Source organism: Eurosta solidaginis, chromosome 4, assembly GCF_040869045.1.
Source record: "Eurosta solidaginis isolate ZX-2024a chromosome 4, ASM4086904v1, whole genome shotgun sequence".
NCBI lineage: Eukaryota > Metazoa > Arthropoda > Insecta > Diptera > Tephritidae > Eurosta > Eurosta solidaginis.
The window spans coordinates 21,566,687-21,578,728 of NC_090322.1; the positions used below are offsets into that span (position 1 = coordinate 21,566,687).

At 42.8% G+C, this 12,042-nt stretch overlaps 1 protein-coding gene across 1 annotated transcript in view; it reads right to left on the reverse strand.

The window, feature by feature from the left end:
- Positions 1–1,008: 1,008 nt before the first annotated feature.
- The window catches only part of LOC137248425 (zinc finger protein 91-like), a 191,521-nt gene continuing 180,487 nt past the window's right edge, over positions 1,009–12,042 (reverse strand). Inside the window, exon 19 of the mRNA XM_067779363.1 lies at positions 1,009–1,429. The gene's annotated coding sequence lies outside the window, so the exon portion shown is untranslated. The remainder of the gene's footprint in view (positions 1,430–12,042) is intronic.

Consider the following 12,042-nt stretch of genomic DNA (forward strand, 5'->3'; position numbering starts at 1 on the left):
ATTCACACGACTGGGCTAGTTGGGGATATGGCTGCCAACTTTAAGAAGTGTCAAACCAAGAGACTTGGGTATTGAATTCACAAATACACAACAGATATTTGAATATAAGGCCAAGTGATTTTTCAAACCCTTCTCATACGTACATATATCTTTAACTTAAGTATGAGGTGAATCATTTCAAAGGAGTGTTTAAACCCCAGGAACCTTCGCTTATTATTTTAGCCAATCGGAATATAGAATTTTTGAAAAAATTGGCACTTTTTTATGGTAACTTGCTTTTTTAATAACTTAAGGACACTTTCGAAACATGCTCAACTTGGGTCATTTTATTTGAATTCATTGTTCCTTATTAATTTTTTGAAAAAATTATGCAAAGTGAGCATTTACATTTTTTATATAACTTTTATTTTAATGCTTTCTTTTAATAATTTGGTGAACTGGGTGTGCAAAATCCATGTTAAACTGGCATTGAAAGCGACTGTTTTTTTTTAATTACTTTTGAATGGGTCAAAAGACATACCATAAGATTTCGCAATTGGATTCTTATAACTGGCAGTGATGGGCATCCGTTGCTACCCCTTTCGACCATATCGGACCAATTTTTGACATGAACAATAAATGCCCTAGACAGTCTTAAATGAGTAGAAAATATAGTAATGCGCCGATCGCCGTCGCTGCGCCGAATAAAGACGACGGCGGCGTGCGAAAAAAGACAAAAATCGGCGGCGTATACATTTATTTGTTTTTTTTTTTGCAGTATTTTTAGAAGCTGCTTGAGCCCAAAACATTATCTGAATTTTGGCGTCAGAAGATACATTTTTTTGTCATATTTCAAAATTTTTGTTGACAAATTTTTTCTGACTTAGAATTATTTCGGTCTGAGTTTTTTTAGTTCCACAGTGGTTGCCATTGCAATGCTGCATGACTTTACAACCGGTTATTAGCTAACTTTCAGAAGTCAACTAAAAGTGAGTTATACCCTGGTATCCCATAAAGCAGTCAACTATATTTAACTATTGATATTTTATTGCTGCAGGTTATGGGCATGGTTCTGAGTCACACACCATATCATACTTTTGTTTAGTTATTTAGTAGTTAACCTAAATTTAAAATTTTGATGTTGATAGTATGACATAATTCTTTACCACTCCGTCATCCATTTCTCATAGCAAGAGTTCTCAACGTTCATGCAAAAGCATACAAAATTAACAGTAAATCCGTTTTGTGTATCATTGAATGTGTTATTACAATCTCTGAATTTTTCTTAACTGATTATATCGGTGCTGTCAGAATGGACTGGATTTCGAGCAGCTGCATTCCAACCAACTGTCCAAATTACTGTTTTCGATAATCTAGCGCAATAAGTACGAGCTTCGTGTAATCCTTATAATACTCTTTGTTTTTCTGTACTGTGTGGCATAAGGTTTATCTGAAAGATTACGTTATGTATAAGGCTTATAACTCATTTAAAATATAGGTCACATAAGGAATTATTAGAAGTCATTAGTATGAAAGTAAGTACATTATTATAAGGCTTATGATCAATTAAAATAAGGCTTACATAAGGCCTTATAAAAAGATGCCACTTTTTGTATTACGGGCTCTATGATGTAAGGATATAACCCTTTAAAACTCAGGCTTACATAATGCGTTTTAATACGATTGAGTACACTAACCTGATTATAAGGTTTATAACGTTCCCGAGATGGTCGGGCTACTTTATGGTGCTTTATTACCGAAGCGTACCGGATCTGTATCCGGCAAAGGACAATCAAACTTTCGAGGAGTGTCTTTATCGTTAATAAAACAACAACATAACGGTAGTTTGTAGCGGCATAAACTAAACGAAATAAATATACGGCCCGATTCTAAACAAAAAATCCGTGCGAGTTTTTTCCCTTCTCCCATTCCTCGCATTCTAAATGAAAATTCCTTGTGAGTTTTTCACTTCTCCATTTCCTCTTACTTCTGAACAATGTTCGAAACAAGTAAACCGTTAAATGGAGAAATGTAGGTATTATAAATATGAGTGAGGAGATTTCTCTGCCATTTCTTAGGAGTTTTTTCACTTGTTGAATTAAAGGGAATGCGACAAAATAGTTAAAGTAAATTGGTTCTTTTAAGAAAGAACACTTATTGTACAAATTTGTGCTAAAATATGTACATTCTCCACCATATTCTTTATTTTAAGTCGAAAAGTATATCATAAGCAACGGCAGAGCTCTTGGTATATTTGATGTAGCCATCCAGAAATTGCGCAAGGATATTTTAAGAAGGCTTAAATAGATTTTGGTATATGACGAAAGACGAACTCAACTTGACTTGGCCGCCAGAAATTTGCTTTGCTGAATGGAAGCAGGCAACTCGACCGGATTTGTGTTACCCCTGTCTTCTTCTTCTTATGTTCCTCTGTTGATGTTGCTGTGGCACCAATTCATTACTCATTTCAAACAAATTCGCCACAATAATTAAACTTTTCAATTTTTTAAACAAAATAAGAAATGCGCAACGAATTTGCAATTAATTGACAAACCAGATGAGTTCGAAAATTGGAAATGCCAATTCCCCAATTATTGTTCTCCCTAGGAGAAAATTGGAGGAATTTTTCCGCGGGAATAAAAAAATCTGCGAGAACAAAATTCCGAGGGAATATTTAGAATTTGGCTGATAGATTTCTATATATCTAAATGATCCAGGTGAAAAAGAAATTCTTTTAGCCAGGTGAACCCAGTAGCTTGAGTAAATTTTAAAATATCTTGTTGACATTTGATATGTGAACTCCTTGGCACTCACCTCGCATAGAAAATTGAAATAAGCGACTTCAGATAATAGCCACGCCCAATTTTTATGTATATATTAAGGCGGATTTTTATATCCCAATCCGAATAGCGGCTCTCACAAATAAAATACATGAAAATAAATGTCAAATTCAGATTCTGATTGGGATATAAAATTCTCTAACAAAATTAGGGAGGCTTGAAATTCTTTTCATACCTATGGTCCCATGGACAATATTACTCAGTATGACCCATATATTTAGAAACTGGATGTGCCTTTTCAACAATAAATTTGACCCACCCTAATATATATATTAGAAAACCTCAAAAACGTGATTATTCAGTAAATGATGCAGGAACAATAACACACAATGACACAAAAGCCATGCGCAAATATAAAACGACGAAATTTGTGCAAATGAAAATTTTGACATACACGGCTCTAAAACACTGCGCAATATTCATTTTTAAAGTAGCGCTACAAATGAAACATGTGTTTTAATTGTATAAAAAATTATTATGTATTATTGAATTTGTTTGAATTCCTGTTACAAGCTAGAGATGGTCCTTACGCCTTCAATATTAACATTTTTAAGCAATATTTACTGATGTTATATTATCAGAAACCACAGGTAAACTGTGTAACATTCACCACACACGAAGAAAAAAGCATGTGATACATTTGCAGACATGCTTAAATATCAAAATCGTTTTGATTTTAGCGCAGTTCTCTGCGCAAATAGCGCCAGCAGTGCACACACCGGGCAAATCCTTGTGCAAATTGGTAATTGGCACAAGGATACTTGAGCCGTGTAATTGGCGTATTACCTCTAATTAACAGAATCAAGAAAGGGGCGTATCGCCCCAATTTTTTAAATATTTTTGGTCATAATTCAAAAACGGTTTAAGCTGTCACTACAAAACTTGGTAAACTACTTCATAGTCTTAGGGAATGACTCTGGAAAAATTACCGAACTTGGTAAAGGGCCACGCGTAGTTTCATATAGAACTTACTTACTTAATTGGCGCTTAACCGTCTAAACGGTTATGGCCGTCCAACAAGGCGCGCCAGTCGCTACTTCGCTCCGCCAACCGGCGCCAATTGGTTACACCAAGGGAGTTTAAGTCGTTTTCCACCTGGTCCTTCCAACGGAGTGGGGGCCGCCCTCTACCTCTGCTTCCATAGGCGGGTTCCGATAGAAACACTTTCTTGGCTGGAGCGTCATCTTTCATTCGCATAGCATGGCCTAGCCAGCGCAGCCGCTGCGTTTTAATTCGCTGGACTATGTTGATGTCTGCGTATAGCTCGTACAGCTCATCATTAAATCTTCTTCGGTACTCGCCATCGCCAACGCGTAGAGGTCCATAAATCTTTCGAAGAACTTTTCTCTCGAACACTCCCAAAGCCGCTTCATCTGCTGTTGTTATGGTCCATGCTTCTGCCCTATATAGCAGGACGGGTACGATAAGTGACTTGTAGAGTATGATTTTCGTTCGCCGAGAGAGGACTTTACTTTTCAATTGCCTACCTAGTCCAAAGTAGCATTTATTGGCAAGATTGATTCTTCGCTGGATTTCAGTGCTGATGTTGTTGCTACTGTTGATGCTGGTTCCCAAATAAACGAAGTCTTTTACTATTTCGAAATTATGGCTGCCAACAGTAGCGTGGTTGCCAAGGCGCGTATGCGCTGACTCTTTGCTGGATGGCAGCAGGTACTTCGTTTTGTCCTCATTCACCATCAAACCCATCTTTACCGCTTTTTTTCCAGTTTGGAGTAAGCAGAACTAACAGCGCGGGTGTTTAGGCCGATGATATCAATGTCATCAGCATATGCCAGTAATTGCACGCTTTTATAGTATATTGTTCCAGTGCGGTTAAGTTCTGCAGCTAGTATAATTTTCTCCAGCATCAAATTAAAGAAATCGCATGATAGGGGGTCACCCTGTCTGAAACCTCGTTTAGTTTCGAACGGCTCGGAGAGGTCCTTCCCAATTCTGACTGAGCTGATGGTGTTGCTCAACGTCATTTTGCACAGCCGTATAAGTTTTGCGGGGAAACCAAATTCAGACATAGCGGCATATAGGCAGCTCCTTTTCGTGCTGTCGAATGCGGCTTTAAAGTCGACGAAGAGGTGATGTGTGTCGATTCCCTTTTCACGGGTTTTTTCCAAGATTTGGCGCATTGTGAAAATCTGGTCGATGGTAGATTTACCAGGACTGAAGCCGCACTGATAAGGTCCAATCAGCCGGTTCACGATGGGCTTCAATCTTTCGCACAATACACTTGAAAGGACTTTATATGCGATATTAAGAAGGCTGATTCCACGATAGTTGGTGCATTTTGCAGTATCCCCCTTCTTGTGGACTGGGCAAAGAACACTTAGATTCCAACCGTTGGGCATGCACTCGTCCGCCCATATTTTGCTAAGAAGCTGCTGCATGCGCCTTACCAACTCCTCGCCGCCGTTCTTGAATAGCTTCGCAGGCAATCCATCAGCGCCCACGGCCTTCTTGTTTTTCAATCTGGTTATTGCTATTCTAACTTCGTCATAATCGGACGGGGGGAATATATTCCATCATCATCGATTGCGGGATCGGATTCTTCATCTCTGCGCGGTAAATTGCTGCCTCCATTTAGGAGAGCAGAGAAGTATTCCCTCCATAATCTAAGCACTCTCTGGACATCAGTTACAAGGTCGCCGTTTTCATTCCTACAGGAGTTTGCCCCGGTCTTAAAACCTTCCGTATGTCGCCGTATTTTTTGGTAGAATTTTCGGGCGTTATTCTTGGTGGCTAGCAGCTCCTCGCACTCACGCCTTTCTGCTTCTGCTTTTTTCTTCCTGAAAAGGCGTCTCGCTTCCCTTTTAAACTCAAGATAGCGTTCACACACTCCTCTTGTCGCGCTCGCTTTTAACGTAGCCCTGTAGGCAGCGCCTTTTCTTTCGGTTGCAACGCGGCATTCTTCATCGTACCAGTTGTTTTTTCGTGGCCGCCGGTAACCAATTTTTTCCTCGGCGGCAGTACGAAGTGCTTTGGAGATATGCTCCCACTGCTCCTGTATTCCTTCAGGATGAGTTGTGCTCTCAGAGAGCAGGTGTGAGAGTCGAGTTGAGAAATCATTGGCAATCTGTTGTGATTGAAGCTTTTCGACGTCTAGCTTTCCTTGTGTTTTTTGTTCCTTGGTTTAGCCGCGTTGAGGCGGGTGCGTATTTTGGCTGCAACGAGATAATGGTCCGAGTCGATGTTAGGTCCTCGGATCGTGCGCACATCTAAAACACTGGAGGCATGCCTTCCGTCTATCACAACGTGATCGATCTGATTGCGAGTATTTCGTTTAGGAGGCAGCCATGTAGCTTGATGTATCTTTTTATGCATGAACCTCGTGCTGGATATGACCATGTTTCGAGCACCGGCAAAGTCAATCAGCCTCAGTCCGTTAGGAGAAGTTTCATTGTGTAGGCTGAATTTTCCGACTGTAGGGCCAAAAACACCTTCTTTGCCCACCCTGGCGTTAAAGTCGCCAAGCACGACTTTTATATCATAACGGGGGCAGCGCTCGTATGTGCGTTCTAATTGTTCATAAAAAGTGTCTTTCACCTCATCGTCTTTCTCCTCTGTCGGCGCATGGGCGCAGATGAATGATATATTAAAAAATTTTGCTTTTATTCGGATAGCGGCGAGACGCTCGTCCACAGGCGTGAACGCCAGTACTTGGCGACAAAGTCTCTCTCCCACCACGAATCAGACGCCGAAACTGCGCTTATTCGTATGGCCACTCCAATAGATGTCACAATTTTTGATCTTCTTTCTTCCTTGCTTCGTCCAACGCATTTCTTGGATGGCGGTGATGTCAGATTTTGCTTTGACGAGGACATCAACCAGCCGGGCATCTGCACCAATCCCATTCAGGGAGCGGACGTTCCAGGCGCACGCCCTCAATTCATTGTCCTTCAAACGTTTGCCATGGTCGTCATCAATAGAGAGTGTATTTATCCGAGGCTTGTTGTTATATTTCATTGGAGTAGGGTTTTACGTGGCGGGTCCCAAGCCCAGCGCACAACCCGCTCAGCGGGGGTGTAAATATTACTTGCACGTTTATATAGCGAGCCGCTTGCTCCAAGACAGACGCCCGCTTGCAGCCGCACCTAGAGGTGTACAGACGCTGCCGATGAGATCTCCCACGGCTAGCCCTTAAACCGATTATGTCAGAGTGGCCTAGCCAGGTTGTCGCCTTCTCACATTAGCTCACCGCTACCCAGAGGATACTTGGCCGCAAACGACCGGCAGTAGTGAGCTGTTTGAACCGCATGCAAAAGAATCGCTCTGGCCATTCCCAGGTGAACGGCGGTCAGAAGCTTTCCCCACTTTCGTGGACTTCTACACACGGCTCCACCCTCCTTCATATAGAACAGATTTAAAGAAAAAGAAAATAACAGGCTATAGTGATAGAACTTTTAAAAAAAGTATCGATACCGGTAGTTATTTAAAATCACACACATAAGATTGCGCATTGCGCATGTAAACAAAAGATCAGCAGTTTTTTATGGGCTATTTTTACGCCATTTTCCTTTAGCTTGTTTTTTTCTCTCTTTCTTTCATTTGCTCAAGCAGTCAAGTGTGACGTAGACGCGCAGAACGAAGCAATTTTGAACTCGTGAATGCGCAATCTTCTGTGTGTGATTTGTGATTTAAAATACTCGGATCAAAGTATCGACTCTGGTGCTCATACTCAGTAAAAGGTATCGAAAATACTCGATTCATGTGAGTACTTCGGAATTTTTATCAAAAGTGAAGAAACTTTTTTCTTTTTTCGTATGTTTCGAATTTAGGAGAAAACAAGTATGGAAGTTTACGGCTGCACAAAACCGAACATTATATACGCAGTTGTCTGCTCTTACATATATTTTAAGGATACGTTTTAGGAGAAACGTCACGAACGAAATGATTTAAAAGAAACTAGTTATACATACATATTCAAATATCGTGTTCCGTAAGAGGCTATACAACATTAGCTACATTTAAAAATGACTTATGTATATACTTGCCAAATTTCAATAAAATTGGTCGATTTTTGATCGACTTATGGCATTAAAAAAAATTATTTTAGTTAAAACGTTTTTCTAAATGGGGTCGCCCTCGGTGGTCGTTTCGCAAGCACTCCGAGTGTATTTCTGCCATGAAAAGCCTCTCGGTAAAAGTTCATCTAAATTGCAGATGCCGTTCGGAGTCCGTATAAAATATGAACTTCTCGTCCACCCAATTCGTAAGGAAAATTAAAAATAGCATGACGCTAATTGGAAAAGACGCTCGTCCCATATCTCATCTGAGGTAAAACGAGTTAAGTATTTTTTTATCCAACTAGACGTTTTGTGGAGAGATTAACTAAATAGACGGGGATTAGAACGATTTTCATTTCTTCGCATTGCGAAGTACTACCATATCTCTACTGGTAGTGTTATTACGTATCATGTATATATTGCAAATTTTGTTAAGATTAAAAGTGTAAGCACCTTTTTTTAAGTGGTCGGGGTCTTTACCAGCAGCATAATGTCCAAGTTGAGATTCCTGATGTGAAGGTCTCTAGTGTCGGGTTATCTCGCTAGGTCACGTTCTCTTGCTAGGTTTGCAGCTTCGGTCGGGATGTGTGGTTGGATTTTGAGGTATTCCACCGGCCCGAATGAATAGTGCCGAAGCTGAACTGATGGCTTTCCTTAATAAGAACTTAGCTCATGTGATATACATATATAGGCTGCTGAATTGTATTTTTAAATCCAACTTTTATATGAGAAGCAACAGCAAATCATTCATGAGGGTTTTCAAATCAGAGCACGTTCGACGAAGACGACTTCTTGAATTGCCTAAGGTTAGGTTAGATTGAACTGGCCGGTCCATGAGGACCTCACATACGACTGATTGAGTCCGTAGTGTTACCAGAAGTTTGCTTTAACGACCAAACTGAAAAACCCGATCAAAAACCAGGACCTATGTTATAAAATACCTCCGTCCTCTTGGCAAATACTAGAAGCTTCCTAGGACTTAAACCACTTGCTGCTTCTAGATCTGACAGCTGTATCACTCCTAATAGCTGGAGTCTTAGCGTGGCAAGTGCAGGGCACGAGCACAGAACGTGCTCGATCGTTTCCTCCTCCAACCCGCACTTCCTACACCAGCTATCACTGACCAAGCCTAATTTAAAGGCATGTGATGCCAGAAGGCAGTGTCCAGTCAGAATACCCGTCATGAGTCTACAGTCCTCTCTTTTTAATAATAGAAGCAACTTTGTTAGTCTAAGGTTGTAAGTCCTACACATAATCTTCGACACTTTACAGCTCCGCGCTTGAACCCCCGCCTTTCCCGCTTGGTCGAACATGTGCACCTCTCGCCTTTTTAGCTAGTTCGTCCGCTTTTTCATTCCCATCTATTCCCATATGCCCTGGGACCCAATATAGATGTATGTTTCTCCCTGTCCCGATTCTCTCCAGAGACTGCTTACACTCTAACACGCATTTAGATGCTGTGCTATGCGAGATTATTGCCTGTCGCTACAGTAATCCGGCAGCCTGTAGGATCTGCTTATTTCCGAATCAGCACAGTATACCGCAGACCCTACTCCTTCCACTACTTTGGAACCATCTGTGTACACATGTATCGCCTCGTCCGCCATTTGCGCACCCTTGCGCCAACCGTCCACCTCTATTGTGCCCTTAAGATCTCCCTCGAAGCGCAGATAGGGAATCAGGTAGTCTGTTCGTCTTGTGATTGATGACGCTAAACTACTATGGCCATATGGTCGGCGCTCAAGCTGCCCCGAGGCACCGAGCCTGGTTGCAGTTGCTAATGCTATGTTCTTTGTTACCAGGTCTACAGGTGGAATGTGCAGAATGGCATACAGTGCAGCCCTCGGGGTTCTTTTTAGGGCTTCCGAGCTTAAACATTTCTTTTACCTGTCTTCTTAGAAGACTCAGCTCATTGCTCCACCATGGCGGCTTTGCTTTTCCTCTGAATCTTCTTAGAGGGCAAGCTTTGTTATACGCAGTCATAAGCGTCCTTGTTAGGAATTCATTCGACTCCCCGAATTCCTTCGCAACTTCTTTGGGTTGTCCCAATTTTGTTTCTACCTGTTTCTGGAATTTAGTCCATTTCGTTGACTTGGGTTTCTAAAGGTTCCTCCCTTCTCTACCCTCTTTAGGGGGATGCTGAAGCTGATAAACGCATGGTCGGAGAAGGATGGTCTATCAAGAACCATCCAATCATACCTTGATATATCACGCTCGGAGCTCAATGTAATATCCAGAACATTGCTGGATGTTGGACCAATGTATGTAGGGACATTTCCCCTGTTGGCTATCTGCAAATTGATTTGTAGGATGTAACAAAATAGAGATTCGCCTCTCTCGTTCGTATCTGCTCCTCCCCACGCATTGTGGTGCGCATTTACATCTGCGCCTATGACTAAACCGCCCTTTGCGCACTTCCTCCTGTACTAGCCTTTTGCACTCCATCGGTGGAACCTCCGCAGCATGGGCCATGTAGCAGAATGCCAGGATAAATGCCTGCTTATTCTTTTGCTCAACGGCCACCACTACGAGGTCCTCAGGAGTGTAATTAGGCAGCATATATGAATGCAGCTGTTTCCTTACCATTACTACAGCTCGCACCCGTCCTTCCGTTTGCGCGTAGTAAACGCCAAACCCGCGCGCGCTAAGTCCAGAAACCTTTCTTCCCGATGAGAGCCACGGCTCCTGGATCAGGGCCACGTCAAACGAACCCTCATCAAGGGTTAGGAGGAGTTCGCTCGACGCCACTTTACTGTGTTGGAGGTTTATCTGTAGGACTCGCAGCACCATTGGGCTGTTTGCCCCCCTCCAGCACCTTCGTCGTGACGTCGCCGTATTCCCATTGCCCTTTTGGTTTAGAGTATTCGAGGCCCCCTTCAGCCTCTCGTAACTGTTGTGCCGGGTGTTCCTCTGCGCGAGTCGCAGCACCATTTGGCGGTTGGTCCTCTCCTAGCACCTTCGTGGTGACGTCGGGGACATCCACCTGTCTTTTTTCCCGTAGGCTTTTAAGGTCCTTTTCGACTTTGCCGACCTCTAGCGTGTTAGGACTTTTATCCTCGGGACTTCTTTTCCTGAGTCGCATGTAAATTTTGCCAATGCCAAAGGACATTTTGCCAAGCTGCGTGTACAAAATATCCTCCGCCTGCTTGTTTATTTGGACGATGTAGAACTGACCTTCCTCGGTAGGCCGAGATACAGTAAGTACCTTTAAATCCTGTGTCGGTATGTTTGGATTCTGATTCTGCAGAAGTCGCAGTGTATCCTCCGACTTCATCACGCATGGCATCCATACCTTAACTTTTGGTACCGTGGGGATTTGCGTTTTATCCACCACCTCAAACCGCGCGTTCGTGCCTTGCCTTTGGAGTTTTGGAACCACTTTCTCCGCCACCGCAAGCTCGCGATGTTGTCGCACGCTATCATCTTCACACCATTATACCATCCCCCCAATCGAAGGTTGGAAGGGGCTTACTTGGTTGTTCCCGCATCATCTTAAGCATTAAGCTAATAAGCTCCCTTTCAAGGACTGCTACGATCAACCAGCGCTACAGTCAGTGACTGCTTTGTCACATCACTCATCTTCTCGGGAAAAGCCGGAGTCTTAGTGTTATCCCCCTTTAGCATCTCCGAGAAAGCCGGAGTCTTAGCGTTTCTCCCTTTGGCTTATCTCCTACTTCCGTAGTTGGAACTTCCCTCTGACTCGCAGCTTTCGAGGTAGTTTCTACCTCGCTATTGGGGCCCATCTGTCTTACAGCTTTGGGCCTACTTGTCTTGTCTATGGGACTGCGGCTCTAGGACTGGGTCCTTTCTGCCTCTTGAAAGCAGGCTTGTCGCCTTCCGCCGAACGTTGCCTCTTCATTCTGCCATTTAACGCTTCTCCCTCCTCGTACCGGTTGCAGAACCGAGGGTTTCTCGCAGCAAACCTTTTGAATTGCCCTCGACCTACTTCTACCGCCTCATGGGTCCATTCCAAGCGCTCAATCTCCACTTTTGTTGGGTCGACCACTGCTCCCAAGCGTTGTACAATTCTTAGTGCTGCACGGTACTGCGAGAGAGCTCTTTTACTTCCTCTGCTCCGTACCATACTCCACTCTTCTACTCCGTTTTCATTTGTGTGCTTCTCCAACACGGAGTTCATTGAATCAGCACTACTCTCGCTCCCCGAGTCCGACGCATCGCTTAATGTGTATTTGTCGTCCTTGGCTTGC